The sequence below is a fragment of the Peromyscus leucopus genome, chromosome 17 (genome assembly GCF_004664715.2).
Source record: "Peromyscus leucopus breed LL Stock chromosome 17, UCI_PerLeu_2.1, whole genome shotgun sequence".
NCBI classification, from domain to species: domain Eukaryota; kingdom Metazoa; phylum Chordata; class Mammalia; order Rodentia; family Cricetidae; genus Peromyscus; species Peromyscus leucopus.
This window is the reverse complement of record NC_051077.1, coordinates 43,613,096-43,631,897: the sequence shown is the minus strand read 5'-3', so window position 1 is coordinate 43,631,897 and position 18,802 is coordinate 43,613,096. Positions and strand designations below refer to the sequence as shown.

The 18,802-nt window shown below is 47.5% G+C and overlaps 1 protein-coding gene and 1 pseudogene across 2 annotated transcripts in view; one reads left to right on the top strand and one right to left on the bottom strand.

Annotated features, from left to right (window-relative positions):
- Nucleotides 1-6,556, bottom strand: part of Mfap3l (microfibril associated protein 3 like) — a 43,077-nt gene extending 36,521 nt beyond the window's left edge. For both annotated transcript variants that reach the window (XM_028881057.2, XM_028881058.2), the window contains exon 1: nucleotides 6,336-6,556. The gene's annotated coding sequence lies outside the window, so the exon portion shown is untranslated. The remainder of the gene's footprint in view (nucleotides 1-6,335) is intronic.
- Nucleotides 6,557-12,074: 5,518 nt separating this feature from the next.
- LOC114701087 lies at nucleotides 12,075-15,743 on the top strand (annotated as a pseudogene).
- Nucleotides 15,744-18,802: the final 3,059 nt, after the last annotated feature.

Here is an 18,802-nt window from a genome sequence, read left to right as displayed (position 1 = left end):
TATACCAAGTACTTCTATAAGGGCATTTCCCCAGCAACTCTGCGGAACCTCAGACTGCAGCCACTCTTGTCAGCTCAAGGCTGATGGTCTCCAAACACCTGCTGCAATCCTCCTCATCCTGGTTTTAACTGCCCTCCCCCTCCCCCCGCCCCCCGCTCCCCCGCCTCTTGAGCCTCTACAAAAATGCCCATCGTTTGCTTTGCCACAAATGTTCCCAGTGAAATACTCGGCGGTCAGTCCCCAATAAACACCATTTTTTCCCCCTTTGTAGACTCTCTCCCTGATTGCTTTTTCTTTTGATTGGCAAGTTTATTCTGAGCTGGTATACCACAGTGGAAAAGAAGAAATATTGCATCATCGTGAAAGGACATTTGGGTAACAACAACAAACAACCATGTGAAGTCATATAAATGGAACCTATGCAGTATACATACACACATACATATATACATACATACATGCCATTCTTTTTATTACGATGAATTTTAATAAAGCCCTACTGCTGTTTCTTTCAAACGGAGCTTGACAAGCCTACAGCATCCTTTCTACACTGTCTGAAAACAGTTTTTCTCGAATTTTTCCTGCAATATAGTTTATTTTCAGCTCTGAGTCATTCTTCTAACAATACGGTAGCTTTTCCCCAGTTTAGATTTTTCTAGGCACAGAGAGATACCAACTCAACCAGACTGTGGGTTTTTACAGGGCAAGAATTGAGGCCTTGTCCAGAAGAGAGACTGGATGCATTTAAAAAGAATAGCTGGATTTCTTATATTTGAACACGAGGTTCTGTGATCTCATATTAGCAGCTGTCGCTGATCTCCCCACAAATAGGAAGCCCACAGCAAACATGGCTGACTGACTAGGGGGGCCTTCCGGATGAGTCAGCACAAGCCCCATGGTATTGCCAGCAGCTACCAACCGGGCAGAGTCGGCCCATGCAAAAATCTCATCATTTTCATCCAGTGATCCCAAATTTGTGTTTTCAAAACTCCCTGCTCAAAGGTGCATGGTGTAGAGACAGCGGAATAATGGCTGCCGCTAAGAAGGCAATGAGCAGAGATAAAGTACAGATGGTCCTACTTCAACAATGAGGTTGTGTCCCCCTAAGCCACCATAAAATCAGAATAGATTAGGTTGGACCACCCTGGATCAAGGGTCATGCTTTGAATGTAAGAAACACACACACACACACACACACACACACACACACACAGAGACAGAGAGAGAGAGAGAGAGAGAGAGAGAGAGAGAGAGAGAGAGAGAGAGAGAGAGATTTGTGTGTTTAAATACTTCGTCCTCAGCTGGTGATGCTGGACAGTGGTGAGACCTTTAAGAAATCTATCTGGAGGAAATGGGTCACTTGTGGCGAGGAAGGACAGGTATTGGGAGCTATGGCCAGGCCCTACTTCTGAGCCAAGCTACTCTGTTTTTTACTTGGCTGAGATATGAGCATGTAGCCTCATGATTCTGTTGCCCATGCCTTCAGGACTATACCTTCTCTAACCGTGAGCCAAAAGGAAGGTTGTTTTTGTCAGATGTTTGGTTTCAAGCCATGGGAAGTGTAATTAACACTGGAGCCATCTCGAAGCTATAATTAACATGGAACTTGGTCTATCTGCTTCCATTCCTATAGCCTACTATAATGAATTGGGAATAAAAGTTCTCTTAAAACTACTGATTACACAAATACATAGGAATGATATTATTTTCAGAGATCTTGACCGGCCACCGACAACCTCTGGGTAGATTGCCTTCATCAAACTGACCTGTGAAGTTTGGGTTAGCTAGTGTGGTGGTTTTACCCATGGGCTCAGGTGTGCGAACTCTTGGTTTCAAGCCGGATGGGCTGTTTGGGGGGGTGGGGAGGTAGAGCCTTGCTGGGGGATGGATACCAGTGGGAAAGTCTTTGAGAATCTGTAGTCCTGCCCCGTTTACAGTTAGTTCACTCTTGGTTTCCGGTGTATGGATAAAGATGTAGCGAGTGAGCTTCTTGCTCTAGCCACCTGCTGCCATCCAGCCTCTGTCATTATGGATTCTCACTCTGGAACCATAAGCCAAAATAAACTCCTTCTTCCGTAAGTCACGTTTGGTCGTGGTGTTTCCTCACAGCAAGGAAAGGTAACTAATACAGCCACATCTGGCTTTTTTTTTTTTTTTAAGGAAAATAAACCTGGCAGAAACACTTCTGTTTTAGTTTTATTTCTGCTGCTCTGACAGCTAGCTAGACAAAGGGTTTATTTATGCCTACAATCTCCAGTCACAATCTGTCATTTCAGGGAAGTCAAGGCAGAGACTCCAGCAGCTCATCACATCACACCCAGAGTCAGAGCAAAGGGAGATTTAACACTTGCTCTCAGCTAGCTTTCTCCTTTCTTATACTGTTCAGACCCCCCCCCCCCAGGGAATGGTGCCACCCACACTAGGCTGTGTCTTCCTACTAACAATCTAGACAATTCTTCACAGACATGCTCAGAGACTAACACGATCTAGATGGTTCCTCATGAAGACTCTCTTCCCAGGTTACTCCAGATGTTGTCAAGCTGGCGGTTAAGACCGGCCAACAAACTGTCCATTTCATATTGTTATTTTAAAACCCCAAGCTCATTTCCCACTGTTTACCTATAGTGGGATATAATCCAAGCTCCTTTGTGTCTAGTGGATTTCATCCCTGTGAAGGGAATACTTGATGGCCCTTACCCTGTCTCTGCCTGCGTCTCATCACACCAAATTTTCCTTTGGGTATGGAGGCATGAGCTTTCTGTGGCTTCCACACCAGATGACCACGGTTTCAGAGACTTTACACAACACTCCTTATCTTGTTGTTCTGTGGCTTGGAAACTCACCTCACGTTCTCGTCTCCTGTCTGTTGTAAAACGTTCTGACCGAAAGCAACATGGGGAGGGAAGGATTTGTTTGGCTCTGACTTCCAGGTCACAGTCTGTCATCAAACAGGGCAGGAACTCAATCGGAAGCTTGAAGCAGAAACCATGGGGGACCATGCTTGCTGGCTTACACTCTGACTCATGCTCAACTAGCTTTTCATAGGGCTCAGGCCCTCCTGGCTGAGGAATAGCGCCTCCCACCCCACTGTGGACTGAGCCTTCTTATCAATTAGTCATCAAGAAAATGTCCAAATTAACCAGACCAAAGTTTGTCCTTTCTGTACATTTAGAACTGGCATTTGGAACAGAAGCTGTGAAGCTCCCCATTATATTTTACACTTCGAGTATAGAATATATTTAGTACTTATGGTTAATTTGGGTGTTTGATTTTTTTTATTTGCAAGGTTTTCTTAATAACAGAATTCATAAAATTTAAAAAAAAAAAGGACAATGCCCCATAGATATGCCCACATGCCAATCTCATGGGCAATGCTTTACATTGCTCTTCCCTCTTGGGTTGTGTAAGCTGACAATAAAAACTAACCGGCACCCGTGTATCTTAATGGGCTGGATTCAAGGCTTGGGTAGAGGAAGAATCTGTACCCTTGCTTTTGCAGCTGCCCACATTGTCTGTCATCTCCAAAGCCAGCAGCAGCCAGTGCAAGCTTTCTTAAGACACCATTACACTCTTCCTTAGCCTCAAAGAGCCTCGTGATGACACAGAGCCCATGTGGACAATACAGAATTATCGTTCCATCTCAAGGCTCTTTCTTCATCACATCTGGAAAGTCACATTGCCATCATGCATGGGAGGCCTTTTTTCTGCCCATCCTAATAGGTTCCTTTTGTAGAGAGGACCCACTTCTCTGATTTAAAGGCTCTGAGCCCATTCTCTGTATTCCTGAGAGTCTATGCAAAATCACCATTTCCTCCTCCAGACTCAAGGAGGTCAGTTTTCTCTCCCTCCTCAGGCCCACACACATACATGGACTGCAACACTTGTTTTGTGCTCTAATTGATTCAACTTCAGGCACATCGCTCCAACTAGACGGTGAGTCACGATGTCTTACTCATCCTTGCAGCTTCAGAAGCCTAACCATAAAAGTTGGTGGGGAAGAAAATTTAATGTGATGTTTTAAGGCATGAAGAGACCTCAGGTGGGGAGGCAGAGGCAAGACCAATAAATTTACAGAGCCTCTGTTTGGAGCATAACTGTTAAATGACTCTGACAGCCTTAATTAGTTATGATCACATAACCAATTAACTCCTATTCTTTTAACTATTCCAGGGAGGTATCATAGCAAATTTAAAACCAACCATTTGCACCTTAATGCTGATGCTGATTTTAACTATAAATGTGATCGGCCATGGAAACTGCCAAAATTGTAAGTGCTCCCCTGGGCTCGGCTAGAAAAGACAACTTGTAGCCCAAGTGCTAGGATAGATTCTAAGTTAGGAAGTGCTACTATGTATGTGTTTCCTGAGTTCTGACAAACACACTTGCCTAACAACACTAACTGGATTGGTTAGAATTGAAAGCAGGTGGTCACAGCAGTAATCACTTGGCATTTAAGTGTTTGGAAGTTCTTGAAAAAAATTATTGAAAGTACAAATTAAGCAATAGCTGTATTGCTTAAATAGCCCTAGACATTTTAATTGTAAGCCAAGGTGGGGGGGGGGCGTCGGATAAATTAAGGTCCATGAATGTAGGGAGATCTATTTTTAAAGTAAATGGTCTATTACGTGTATATATAGTGTCACTAGCAAAATAATTGGGTGTAGAAATACAAACAGAGAAACACTCCTAAAACCTAAGTGTTCTGAAGTCAGGCTTGGAGGACCCAGAGGCCAAGCAGGAAGGAGAGATTGACATCTGTTCTGTCACTTGAATACAAGAGTCCCCTTTCTTGTTTTTCTTCTTAGTAATAATAAAACACTCTCCAGCCTAACTCCTTTGCTTTTGTTAATGTAAGGTTGTGAGAAGTAGAGTTTGTGACTTTCAGGGCACTGGGTAAACCAGCCTTTGGTTAGATTTCATTGTGTTTCCTTCCTAGCACTGAGAACACTTGGTAATTGTAGAAGCAGATGGAGACCCATTAATCTATATGAAACTCCGGGGTCATATAAGGTAAGCAGAGGCTCAGCCTCCAGCTACGGGCCAGGAAAGCATGGCGAAGGAGAGATTCTATCTATTTCTGTCTAAACAGCACAAGGTGTATGTAGCTCTGTAGATATTAAACGTGATGCATTGTACAGAACCAGGAAGTGTAGCCACTCATGTGCTGGGTTCCTCAAACTTGTAAATATTTTAATGGATATATATGGGTCGCTGTAGGGGAAAACAGGAAAGTTGCAGGGGCGTACAAATTGCATTTTGTGTATTAGCCCAATGTCTGCAAACTACCTTGCTCTGATTGGGTCTCTCCTGAAAATAACTCTTTTTCTGTCTTGCATATTTCATCCTGAACATTTTACTATGTCGAGTATAGTAGCAAAAAAAAAAAAGTGTTTCATCTAGAAAAAAAAAAGTGAGAAAACTTAAAAACCCACTGCGTTTTTCCAGTGCTGTTTCCAAGTTTTTAATATAAAGCCAAAGGAAAATAAAGATTGCTGCAGTAACCAAACTTCGAACAAGTGTCGTTCAAAACAATCACAACCGAACCATAATGTTTTCTACAGTATTAGCAGCTAAAAGCACCTGCGAACATTTTCTTTTCTTTCTTTCTTTCTTTTTTTTTTTTTTTTTTTTTTTGTTTGCTTTATAAACCTTGGGATTTGCAATCTCAGGCCATTTTAGAGAGGAAGACCAGCAAGGCTCAGGTTTTAAATGAATTGGCTCTACATTTGCTCTTTTAGCAGAAGAAGCACGTTTCCCCATTCCAGGCCACGAGGCAATTCCGTGTCAACTTGCTACGGTGTCAACTGCGACAAACTCCGGGAGCTCCAGTGACGAGGAGGCGGCTCTAAGCACCCGCTGCTTCCCATACTCCCGCAGCATCAGGACGCGGCGCCCTCGGGGCTCCCCACGCCGCCTCCCGGGCAAAGGCCAGTACACCCCCTTCTCTGTCTGGGGAAACTGAGGCACCATGACGCGAACGATCCACAGCCCGGCGTGGGGCCCGGTCTCTGCCTGGCGTCCTCCTCCTGGGAGGAGATCCTAGAGGCTCTGGGTCAGTGCGCTGCAGACAGCTCGCTCCTGGCCCTCAGAAGGTTGTGGCACGAGCCGGGAACTCGGCTGTCCCCAACCCAGCAGTCCCCGCCCTGCACGTTTTTCCAGCATCCCACCACCAGCCACGAGCTAGGACCGAAGGGCACCTCCAGGCGCCTAGCCTCCGCCAGCCCAGGCGTCCGAAAGTTGCGCAGCTCGGGTGGTCGCTGACCACAAACCCGGCGCGGGGCTCGCTCCCACCGTGCCCCACCGCCAGGCTCGCCCGCCCGGGTGCCCTCACTGACCTGACACCGCTGCGCCACTCCGGTGGTCGCCGTGCGCCGCTCGCCATGGCCACCGGGATAGGTCTGCAGCGCCCAGCGCGTACCGACCTCCTCCGCCCGCGCTTCTTCTGGATGCGGGCTGCGAGCCCTGCCTCCGGGAGCCGGAGCTTTCCACCTACGGGCGCCGGAGCCGGCAAGAGCCGAGCATGCCCAGTGCGGCTCCCGGCGGTGCCGAGGCCCGGTGCGCGCTGCAGAACCGGGTTTTCGGGGCAGCCGAGGGCGGAGGCGGGCCGCTGCGGGCGGCGGGCTCCACCCACCCGGGGCGGGCCACGCTCGGCGAGCTCCGCCCCTGGGCGGGGCCGGGCGGCCACCGGGCGGTGCTCCTGCGCGCCGAGGTGACTTACCCCAGCTCTTGCACCAGACGTGGTGGTGCTGGGGCGGCGTGACTGGTTAATTGTCGGGGGGCAGGGCGCTGCAGGCGCTGTCACGGCAACTTTGGCGTCGCGGTGGCGTCCAAGGACACGCAGGAACAGGCGTCTTCGAGCGCCATCCTGGAGGCCACCGACCACCAGCCCACCCACCAATTAACCTACCCAGTCTCTAAGGTTATCACACACACCACCTCGGGAGCCGAGGCATCTGGGGCCTTCCCGGAGGCTGCTCTGTCACACTTAAAGCACAGCGGACGCCTCCTTGAAGCGACTGGGATAAGACACAGCAGGGTGTTTGCGGGTGGCGGGGTTCCGGGGAGGGGGGAGGGGATTTATAAAATGCCCCTTAAAATTATTTGCAGTGTCGACGTTCTCTCTAACGAGGAGTTCAGTTGTTTTCTTGGTGGGAAAAATAAGTACTCTAAAAATATTTTTAACACCTACATAAGTTTTCTATGCATAATCCTGCAGTCTTATTTTCTTTGCACAATCCTGTAGTATTAGTGGGTTCCCCCACCCCCACCCCCGAGACACACACACACACACACACACACACACACACACACACACACACACACACACACTCACACACCATTTCTTTTAGAGAGCTTGTCAGTTTCTGGGGCAGTGACTAGGCTTCCCCTCCCCTCTTCTTTACTGGCCCCCTCCGGCCACGCCCCGCACCAGCTTTTTTTTTTTTTTTTTGTAACTCTAGTCTTCGTCGTCCCCCCCCACCCCCCGTTGGTGATAGGCTGCTGAGAAAACACGGAGAGGTGGATTGCACAAATTAACACTCCTAAGTGGCTCCAGCTGTCAGACCCGGTGTGTCTCACCCTGAGTCAGGGACAGCTGTCAAAAAGGCAGGCGGCTGTTTAAGCGATCGCAGTCCACCTCCTTCTCTGTGACCGGCAAACCCAGAGGTGGAGCATTGCCCGTGACCCGCTAGCTCCGAGCTCGGACCCGCAGAAGTGGCTCCGGACCCCACTGAGCATGCTCTGGACAGTGCCAGACTGCCACACGTGGCTGCCTCTGGCATCTGGCTGCCCAAGGGTGAGGAGCATCACGACATCAGGGCTCAGGAGACCCGACAGCAATAGTATGGACACGTGGGCAGAGGCGCCGGTGCTGAGGGTCTTGCAGGCCGATGGATGGATGTGCGTGCGTGGGCTCTGGTTTCTAAGCCTATCAAAACCCAGCCCTTCCCTAAAAGCCGGAGAAGAGAAATCACACTTTAACGTTAGTTTCCATAGCGCTTCGAATAACAGCACACCTTAGCTCAAAGAACCTTTCTGCCTCTTTCAAAGAGCCTAATCTTTTCAAGTTATTCAGTAAGCATTCCCTGCGATCGCAGTTGAGAACCACACGGCGTCTGTCTCCCTTTGTTCAGATAAGTCCTAGTATATTTTGGTAAAGTAGTTTTGTATTCACTTCGGCTCTGGTCCTTTTCCTCCTCGCTCCTTTTTAATATCACGGAACGTCCAGGGTACTCCCATTCTGTCCTGAAAACACTTGCTGCAGTGTGCTTGCGTGTGTGAAGGGGGATTGCTTTAAATACTCGGTGAGGGGAGACTGACGTGGGAAAAGCATACAGATTTGAGATGAGTAAACTCAAGGAGAAGGAGGAGAAGAAAGTAAGAGAAAAGGGAGGGGTGGAGAGGGAAGGGAGAAGGAGGAAGAGAGGGAAGTGGAGGGGGGGAGCTGCCTCTCACTGAGTTTTGAAAGATGAGTGGCCCAGTAAGGTTTGTGGAAATCCTAGGAAATAGCCAGAGTGACTGTGGTGGCCCGTCATGTCAGCCTCTCGAGCTTCAGTGTGGTTGGGGTCACCATGTCTAGTGGGAATTTCCCTCCCAGAAGGACGCTTTGAACCCTAACCCACGGGGGCCATTTTCATGCATCCCCTGGATTTCTGGAGTCTGATGTTGCTTAGGTCTAGAACACTGCCCTGGATCTTGCAGATCTCCGTAGACACAAGTATCCCAAATAGTGAAACCTGGAAAAGGGTGTGCAAGATGTCTCTTCAGCAGCTATCTTGGAACTTATGTTTGAAGCTATCTCTGCCTCAGTTTACCTGGTGTGGCATGTGCTTAGTTCTCTGATCACGGTGACCTTTCCTCCACTGCTTCTTCATGTTCTCTCCTTTTTGCACCAACCATTTTTTTTAATGCACCAACTTATTATCAGTGTTCTCTGACTTCTCTCCTGCTGCCTCTGATCTCTCATCCTTCTGATGACCGTCAGCGCCAACCTGGGTTAGTTGGCCATACCCAATTGCTAGAATCTTTTCAGGTGGCTCAAACACCTGTTTTGATTGGTCAGTGTCTAGTGTTTGTCCATGTATGTCAATACTTTATGTCATCTTTGTCCCTAACTGTATTTTTTCTCTATATCTCCCTAAGTTCCGGCCTTTATACGTAATCTGTCAAGACAGCCCAACTGGTCTGCCTCAGGAGACTCAAATCCAGTATATCCTGAGTGGAATTCATGAGCTGTGATTGCTCTTTTGCCTTGAGCTCCTCTTGCCCCGGCTTCCCTCAATGATATGCAGGAGCCTATAAACCAAACCCTTCCCAGCCCTTGAAGGGACCTGCATGCTGCAGGATGCTCCCCTCTGGACCTTGGATTAGGCATAGACCACACCCAAATCTCAGTTTCCAAGCACAAACAAAATTGATCAGAAGTGGAGCAGGCAAAGGGTGGGTTGTCATGGTTTTCAAAAACAGAGCAGGACTGAATAGGGATGTTAACAGATGCAGACAGAAAGTATCGCCCATAACCCGGGCAGAGTTTTTGTGATGTATGAGGGTATCCCTGACCTGAAACTGCTGGGAATACTGGCCTTGAAGGGGGTAAAGAAAAAGCAGGAATGGGAAGAAGGGGAGTGAGATTTATCTTGTTGAGCAATAGGTGGCAGTAGAGAGTGGGTAATCTTGTTGAGAGACAGTGTTTCTCTCTGTAACCCTGGCTGTCCTGGAACTCACCAGGCTGGCCTCAAACTCAGAGATCCACCTGCCTCTGCTTCCTGACTGGTGGAATTCAAGGTGTACGCCACCACCACCACCCGGCAGAACTGGTAATCTTAAGGGAGCAGAGACTAAAATGTATGGCTGGAGCTAGAAGGAGAAACAGAATGGCAAGGCTTTGGATAGACGGACCCAGTGTGGAATTTCCCGAATCTGACGCAGTCCGGGTGTGAGTTCCACGGCAAAGGGCCCTTGCCACTCGGGCTGGAGAGGCGGGGTTGGTTGCTTGGGAGGTGCTAGGAGAACCTGATCTCCCAGATGTGTGGGACAAGTCGGAGGATTTATGAGGGCTTGGGAAGAAGCCATTAGGAATGTGTCCAGATGAGCGATTGGGTGGCCTGTAAAGTGTGTGTGTGTGTGTGTGTGTGTGTGTGTGTGTGTGTGTGTGTGTGTGTGTTGGGGATGGAGGGGCAGGAGTTCATCAGGGATGAGGGGGAGGTGAGGGAGTAGTCCTGGTAATAGAAAGGATCTTCCAAACACTAACTCAAAGGGAGGAAGATTGCTAGGCCAGTGTCTCGGTGTAGAACGAAGGCAGAAAAAGCTAGAGGGAGGAATTTAATCCAGCTGAGGTGCCAGAGTGGATTTGGTTAGTATTTCTTTTAGGGTTCTATTGGTACATTCTACCATGCCAGAGGATTGTGGATGACAGGAATATAAATGTGCCAGCGTATTTAGACCTTCGAATAGGCCCTGGGTGACTTGAGAGGTGACTTCTCCACCATTATCTGACTGGAGGGAAGTAGATAGTCCAAAGTGAGAGATTATGTCAGAGATCGGAAAAGCGGTGAAGGCTGATGCCTTTTTGTTTGTGACTGGATAGGCCTCAACTCAATCAGAGAATGTATTAGTCAACAAAGACTAAAGCTATTTAAAGCATTTTACAGTGGACATATGAGTAAAGTCAACCTGCCAGTTGTAGCCAGGAAGCAATTCCGGGTCCTAGTGAGTGGGAAAGGTAGTTTTAGAATAGTGGAGGTGGTGTTAGGTTTCTGATATGCATTGTATGTTTGTGTTCAGTTCTGTAGAAAATGCCTTATCTGCTTGGATGTGAATCAGGCGGGTTGCGAGAAAGGATAGAGACGATTTAGTGTTAGAGTGAAATTTTTGATGTAAGAAGCAGATAATGTCCTGTGTTGGAGAGGGTGAGGTGTGTTGTTATCTGGGTTATGTAGTAGGGTAGCCTGGAGGGAAGTCTGGTGAGTTATAGGGATGAAAGGGCAGCTTGAATGGCTGCCATGTTGGTGCACTGATTGCCTCTACTTACAGTGGAGGCGCCAATATGAGGTGCCTTGCAATGAACCTAGCCGATCTGAGTGGGTAAAAGAAAGGCCTTCAGGAGGTTATGGATATATGAAGGGTTAGTAATTGGGTTGCCCTTTGTGTTTAAAAATCTTCATTCCTTCTAGATGGCCAAGTGTGTTAGCAAAATATGGAAAGCCTATTTGGAGTCCGTACCATTAATGAGGTACTTTCAGCAATTTGGAAGGCTCTGGTGAGGGCTATTAATTCTGCCTGTTGATTGGGAATATGTGGGGATGAGGAGGCTACCACCTCAACAATGGCATCATCTGAGGCCACTGCACATCCTGCAATATGGTGTCCATCTGACAGGAAGGAGCTGTCATCTGCATTAAAAAGTGTAGGCAGAAGTAGCTGGAGGACCATCTTGTATGTGAGAGGGATGGTGGAGGGGGCCTTTGAGAGTCTCTGGACAGGAGTGAAGAGGGTCTGGGGAATGTCGGGGCAAAGGGATGACTGTGGAGATAGGCAACAAATGTGAGTGATGAATTTTCTGTAAGAGAAGTTTGGAGAATAGAATCCTAGACAGTGAAAGAGATTGGAGTCCTTTGTACATTAGGAAGGGGGGGGAGATAGATTGTGAGGTAGGACCCCAGAGTTAATTTCTTAGATTCAGAGATGAGCAAGGCCCTAGGCTCCTGGAGAGCGACTGGTGTGTATTTAGTCTATAGTAGAGACTGCGCCTGGTCAGTCCTTTGGCTTCCAGGTCCAGTAGATCCAAGGGAGGTGCCAGGAGGCTGGATGACGCTGGGAAAACTGTGCCCTGGGACCAGACTGATGCCCTGGCCCTCCTGGTGACATTTAGAGCATGGTCAGGTAAGTCTTTGAGGATTTAGGCAGGCATGGGTACAGTGACCTTCCTTGCCACACTTGAAGCAATGGTCTAGTGGTTTCTTCTGACCTCACACCCCCTTTCTTTGGGGTTTCCCAAGCACCATGAGTCTGTTGGAAGGACTTAGCGAAGGGCTAGCAACCTGTGTTTTGGTTGTACTCATGATGATTATGACAGAACCTCAGCCTGGCCTGTAAGTGGGCCTTGGTATAGACATTTGCATTTGATCTTTATGTCTGGGTAGGATTGGGCAAAAAAGTAGGTCATGAGGAGTTGTTGGCCATCTGGAGTTTCTGGGAGCAGGGTCCGTGTAAGGAGTTGGAGAAACTAAGAGGGATTTTCAGATTGTCCTGAACTACTGCTAGATTTTTTTTGAAAGTTAATTGGTTTAAGGGCCATTCCTCTTAGCCAGAGAGGAGACAAGTGATAAACGGTCTCTGGCCCGACAATCATGTCTGTTATTGTAGTTCCAGCCAGGAACTATGTCGGGGACTACTGCAGCTCTGTTGCTATGTTTGGTGTATCTGATAGCACATGTTCACAGCCTTTCTCCCAGACACATCTGTGTTCCTCGGGAGGAGGTGCTAAGAAAGGGTCATATAGAGTCATGGAAGGTGAGGTCATAGGACCAGGCTAGCGAGTAGAATTGTTTGATGAAGGAGGTCGGGTCTGTGGTAAAGGAACCTAGACATTTTTTCAACCTGGGCAAATTCATTGAGAAGAGAAGGGATCATAAACATGCGGAGGGCCATCCACACCTGCTCCTTCCCTAAGGGGCAGGACAGCACAGGGGCTGAGGGCAGTTTATCATGGGAGTGAGTGTGGGGAGGACCAAAAGGTGAGGGCTGGCATCGGACTCCGAGACACAGCCAGATTGAGGAGAGGTAGAAGAAGGGGAGAGGGGAGCATTTGGGGGTTCAGAGGCCAACCTTTCCTGTCCAGGTGGACACCAGGCAGATGAAGGAGAATAAAGAGAAGACAGCTGGCCAGAGAGAGGATGCTAAAGATGGAGATAGAGAGTAGGTTCATCAGCAGACTCAAAAGATAGGCTTCCAGTTTCAGGAGCAGAAGAATCAGGAAGTGAGGTGGGAGACTTAAAGGTAAGTAGGACATGGGAAGGTGAACAGGAGGTGCATAAAGAAGGCTTGGGGCAAAGGGCAGAGAAAGCAGAAACATAAGGGACCTCTTTCCACTTTCCTGTATGTACACAAAAGTTGTAAAGATCATGAATAATGCTAGGACCACGGGAGCCTTGGATGGCCATTCTGACTGGTTATCTGGGGGTTACTGAGGCCAAACTTGAGTCCTGCAGTGGATGAGCTGAGATTTGGGGTCTGGAGTTGGTTGCAGCCTTCTGAGACTTTGGAGAAGACATCCCAAAGGCAAATCAGTTGGGATGGAGAGAGCACATCCCATCGAGAATGGTGTGGTGGGCCAGGATCAAGAGCCAACGGCATCCCCGAGAGCCTTGAGAGACCGATAGAGAGGCTGCTGGGAGAGAGCGAGTCATGACCCAAGCTCAGTCACCAGGAGGGAAAAGCAATGATCCAAGGAGAGATCTGGGACCCGTTGACAGGAGTTTCGAATGGTTAGGAATGAACACCAAATTCCAGCAGAGTGGCCGCCAAAAGTGAAAGGAAAGCCGCCAGCCAAACCAAGCAGAATGTGCCGATTGGCCATCTAAGGGAGTCTGTCCACTGTAACCAATGATCTTCTCCCCAGTCCCATGGGACAGAGCAGGGGTGCTAGACACTTAACAGTTGTCACCCGTTGATGACAGCTGCTGTCAATGATATGTTCTCAATGATGGGGACTATTTAGGATAGCAAGGGTGGGGACTCACTGACCAGCTACTGTTGGATGAGGAGATCAAGTATCAGGAGGACTGGAAAGGTGGAAAAAGGGTTTGGGGGCAGAGTTACTGGCCAACTGGAATCAGAATCACAGAACCAAAATAAAGAGACCTGCGTACTGTGGGGTAGTCCCCTCTGAACTCCAGATTAGGCCCAGACCACAGCCAAATACCGATTTCCCAACACAAAGAGATCCTTTATTAAGCAAGGCAAAAAAGACAAGGTGGCTGAATCTGAATTGTGTGGAAACAGCAGCAGATAGCTTTGCAGGTGTTCATTTTAAGAGGGGAAAAAAGGGGAGGTCTGTGTTAGACTGAGCTAGGATGTGTTGGTAAGTCCTGACTTGGTACTTTAAGTAGGTTAGTCAATATAATGAACTTAGATTGTTGGACTTTGTTGTATTGATAGTTGGACCTTGGGGATCTATCAGTCTCAGGAATGAGTGAGGCCAAATAAGGGACTAGACCCTGGAGGCTAGCTTTAGAAATGTAATCTAGGGGACTCTTGTCGCAGCCGCGGAGACTAGAAGGACTCCGGATTCGGCTCGGCACTCGCCCTCGCTTCGCCATGGAGAAGATCGAGCTGATCCAGAAGGCCAAGCTGGCCGAGCAGGCCGAGCGCTACGACGACATGGCCACCTGCATGAAAGCCGTGACAGAGCAGGGCACCGAGCTGTCCAACGAGGAGTGCAACCTGCTGTCGGTGGCCTACAAGAACGTGGTCAGGGGGCCGCCGGTCCGCCTGGAGGGTCATCTCGAACATCGAGCAGAAGACCGACACCTTTGACAAGAAGTTGCAGCTGATCAAGGACTACCAGGACAAAGTGGAGTTGGAGCTGAGGTCCATCTGCACCACGGTCCTGGAATTGTTGGATAAGTATTTAATAGCCAATGCAACTAATCCAGAGAGTAAGGTCTTCTATCCGAAGGTGAAGGGAGATTATTTCCGGTATCTTGCTGAAGTAGCATGTGGTGATGATCGAAAACAAATGATAGATAATTCCCAAGGAGCCTACCAAGAGGCCTTTGATATAAGCAAGAAAGAGATACAGCCTACATACCCAATCCACCTGGGACTGGCTCTTCTCTGTATTTTACTATGAGATCCTTAATAATCCAGAGCTTGCCTGCACATTGGCCAAAACGGCTTTTGACAAGGCTGTCACACGCTGAATGAAGACTCCTACAAAGACAGCACCCCTCATCATGCAGTTGCCTAGAGACAACTTAACATTATGGACATCGGACAGTGCAGGAGAAGCATGCGATGCAGCGGAGGGGGCCGAAAACTAAGGGCACCCGGTGCCGTCCTCCGTCCCTCAAGAAAACCTTTTTACATATCCATTCCTTATTCCACTTGGATTTCCTCTAGCAAGGAAGCCCATTCATGTGTATGGGATCAACTGTTTATAGTCTTTTCACACTGCAGCTTTGGGAAAACTCCATCCCTTTATCTGTGTTGTCCCTGCCTTCCTGGTGTGCGGTTACTGCTGTAGAAAAGTATCAATAGCTTCATTTCATACACACGCGAGTAACTTCCAACCCTTGTGCAGAGGACTGACAGTGCATTTGGTGTTTAAGTAATCTGAACCAGTTCTGCAAGTGGCTGCGTCTGTATTACTGTGAAGATACGGAAATGTAGCGCATTACAATTGAAAGTAATTGTAATAATAACTTCCTGATTTCTACATTCCCTCTCTGACCCTTCTTGGGGGTTTCCTTTCAGAAGCGACTTTTCCATACTCTTCCTGCATACTCCTTTTTAGTAGGAATCCAAAAGTGTTAGATTGAACGGGAAAAGCTCTTAATGCATCCAGTCTGGAAGTCACAGATGGAAATGTCTCCCATGTCACATATTCTGGGGGTCATGTCTGTCTGTGACAACAGGGAGTTTCCTTCATGCATTCTTCATTTGCTGCTGTTTGAGTTGACAACTTCCTTCCCAATAAAAATCACTTACATCTCCTGCCTTTGTAGCTCTGGTATTCACTTTACCTTGTAATAAAAGTTAGCATGTTGCTGCCAGAATATAAGCATTGCTTTGGGCAAATTAAAATGCATGTCCTTTCTTAATCCACTAGAAAGGGGAAATAAGTACACACGTCTAAGTCTAAAGTTGAGTACTTTTCCATGCAGATTCGTGCACATGTGAGAAGGTGTCCAGTATGTCCAGTGACTGTTCTTCAGAGAGCTGTGTGTTTGCTAATCATTGACTGTGGTCCCAGAAAAGCCTTGTGAAAATGTCATGCCCCATGTAACAGCAGAGTAACATAAAATAAAACTGCATTTTATAAAACCAAAAAAAGAAAAGAAAAAGAAATGTAATCTAATGGCTTAGCAAGAGAGAGAAGAGTAAAGGCCAAAGCCTGTGGGCACCAATTTTGCCAAGCTCAGGCCTGATAGAGCCCTTCACCAATAAATTAATATTGCAACAGAGAAGCAAACTGGAACAGTGACCTTTCTGGAAAAGGTGTTCATGGAAGGAATGACTAACAACAATCATTCTAGGAAATTCTGCACCCTCTATTCGAGAATGTCAGGTTTCAACCTCGGGACAAATGGCTGAGGTGTCTATTTAACATATCTAAGCTGGACCTGGCCACCAGGTCCTCTCAGCATCCCTCAGTCCCTATGTGCTACAGGATAGGGCTGGCACACCTGCCCTCTACCCTGAACTCTCCAGCCCAGGAGCCAGGCTGCCCTTCCCCAGAGGCTCTTCCCTACATAATTCAGACATTTTGGTTACCTGTCCCATTCTGGACCTCTGGCCTCTTGGCTGCTGCTCCTGGTTCCCCTCTCCTCTCTCCCCTCTGCCCTCTCCCTTCTCCCCTTTCTCCTCTCTTCTCTCTCCCTTCCCCTCCCTGTCCCACATGGCCCAGCTCAGCCTGGTCATGATCACCCAAATATCCCTGCCTCGGATTATGCTCTCCCACATATCCACAATAAACTTTCTCCTCCACTATACCTAGGAGCAGTCATGTCCTTTCCTTTCCTTTCCTTTTTATTTATTTATTTATTTTCTTTTTTTTATTTAGAGAAATAGTTCTCATCCATGTGGACAAAAAGAAAAAAGCAACAGGCATGTGGTTTTTCTTGCCTTGCAGTATAGTAAATAAGTTTGTTTTGCTTCAACACAAAAGTATCCAAAGAAAAACAGGAAAAGACAAAACAAGATAAAAGAAAATAAAAAAATTATTAGCATAAAACTTTAAGTGGCTTCTATTTGGATGTTCTTTTGTATGTTTCTATGGATGAAAAGACTATCAGTTAACTTTTAAAAAGTATTTTGCCCGTTTCTATTCATTCAATAGTACACTGTATCAGAGAGTCCGGAGAATGGAGGAGAGCAACCTTCATAAGGACTAGCTTGTTTTTGTCTTAGTTGAACCACACAGGGATTTTGCTTGGTGACTGATGAAGGGCAGATGTGATGCTCCAACACCACCTTTCTTAAATCCTGCCTCCTTCATTGGAGAGTGATGTTTTGACTTTATGTTCTTCCTGGAAGAGAGCAATAAGAAGCTATAATTCCACATTGGGCTTTTCTTTGAGCCTGTGAGTTTGAAACAGCACACTTGGGACAATGGGGTGTGTGGGGAGGGAGTGAAAGGAAACCACGGCTTCTCTCTCAGCAGTTTTGGTAGCTGAGGCTAGCAAAGCCACTTGAAAAGTCTGTGTCAGTATTAGGAAAATATTCTCGTCCTCTTATGGGTTGAGCCTGTGCATCGAGGTTGGTCCCTTGGAGGTGTTTGAGCCTGTGTGTGGTCTAACCAGTTATCCAGCTGGAAAAATCCAGATATCAAATGGCACGCCTGAGACTCATTGGAGGCAGAGGGCCCAGCTGAAGCTACACCCTTCTGGACCTCCTTCCACACTACACTAAAGCCTTTCTCTCCTGCAAAGTGTGCCAGCCTATGACACCAATGGTCGTCCCAACTCATCGCTCCTCATCTATCTTATCATGGCTTCGTTCACTGTCAGTAAAATCATTGGTAGAAAAAAAAAAAAAGGATGCACTCAGGATTCTGCCTCCTCTCTAGGGCAGGTTCTCTGAAAGCTGTGTGCATGTTTGCACGGGATGGTTAGAAGCCACGAGAAAGATGGCCGAGCTCTCTGTGGAACCCATTGGAAAAGATTTTTGGCTTCGAAGGTGCTTCGTGCTTGAATTCTGGACAAGTCTTGTCTTGTATACAGTTGGGAGTTTTGCTGTAACTTCTTCTGGAAGGAGGGAAAGGCAAATGCCCCTATTCAGGAAAGTGGAAACTGAAGCCAGGTTACCCACATAATCAAACAAAAAGATCCAAACAAGACGGTACATTGTCCGGGACTGTGGCCCACGAGGTGAATTCTTGGTCCTCAGGACTTGACAGGGAGCCACATCATCCACATCAGAATACTGCTCAGAACACAGGGGCTTTCACACCTAGAGGTCTGGTCTCTTTGTGGAGACCTCTGCAGGAGCAACTCTGACGTTGTGCCTGCAAAAGAAGAAATCCAGAAGTAAACTTGGCAGGTCACATCGTTATTTTCTTTGTGGGGTGGGGATTTTCATGCCTTTCTCGTTGCTGTAGCTGTTTGTTAAAAGTAAGAGGAAAGGAAAGAGAACCCTATATTTTATCTTTTGAGTAGATATGACATCAAATTTTTGGTGTGGACACAGAGCTCCCATAAGGCAAAAGTTAAGAAGCCCCCGAGCTACTGCAGAGAGAGGAAAAGCAGGATGGGTGTAAGGATCTTTGGAATCCCAGGGACTTGCAGAGGTAAAAATCGGGAGATGCTCACAGAGCTGGGGAGATCTAGCTCCCATTTGGTGGGATTTGAAGAACACAAGGTGAGTGAGTGGACATGTGGCTTTTTTTCTAGGGAACTAGTCTCCTGCTAGGTGAAATATGGACAGAGCCAGAAGTCAGTTGGCCAATGCCAAGATCCTCCCTTAGGGCCTCCATAGGGGAGTTCCAAGGCCAAGGTATCCATTAGGTGTCAGAATGGGAAAGAGGGTTTGACACATAAATTTACGTTGGATAGTGTCACCATTCTAACTTGACCCAACACTA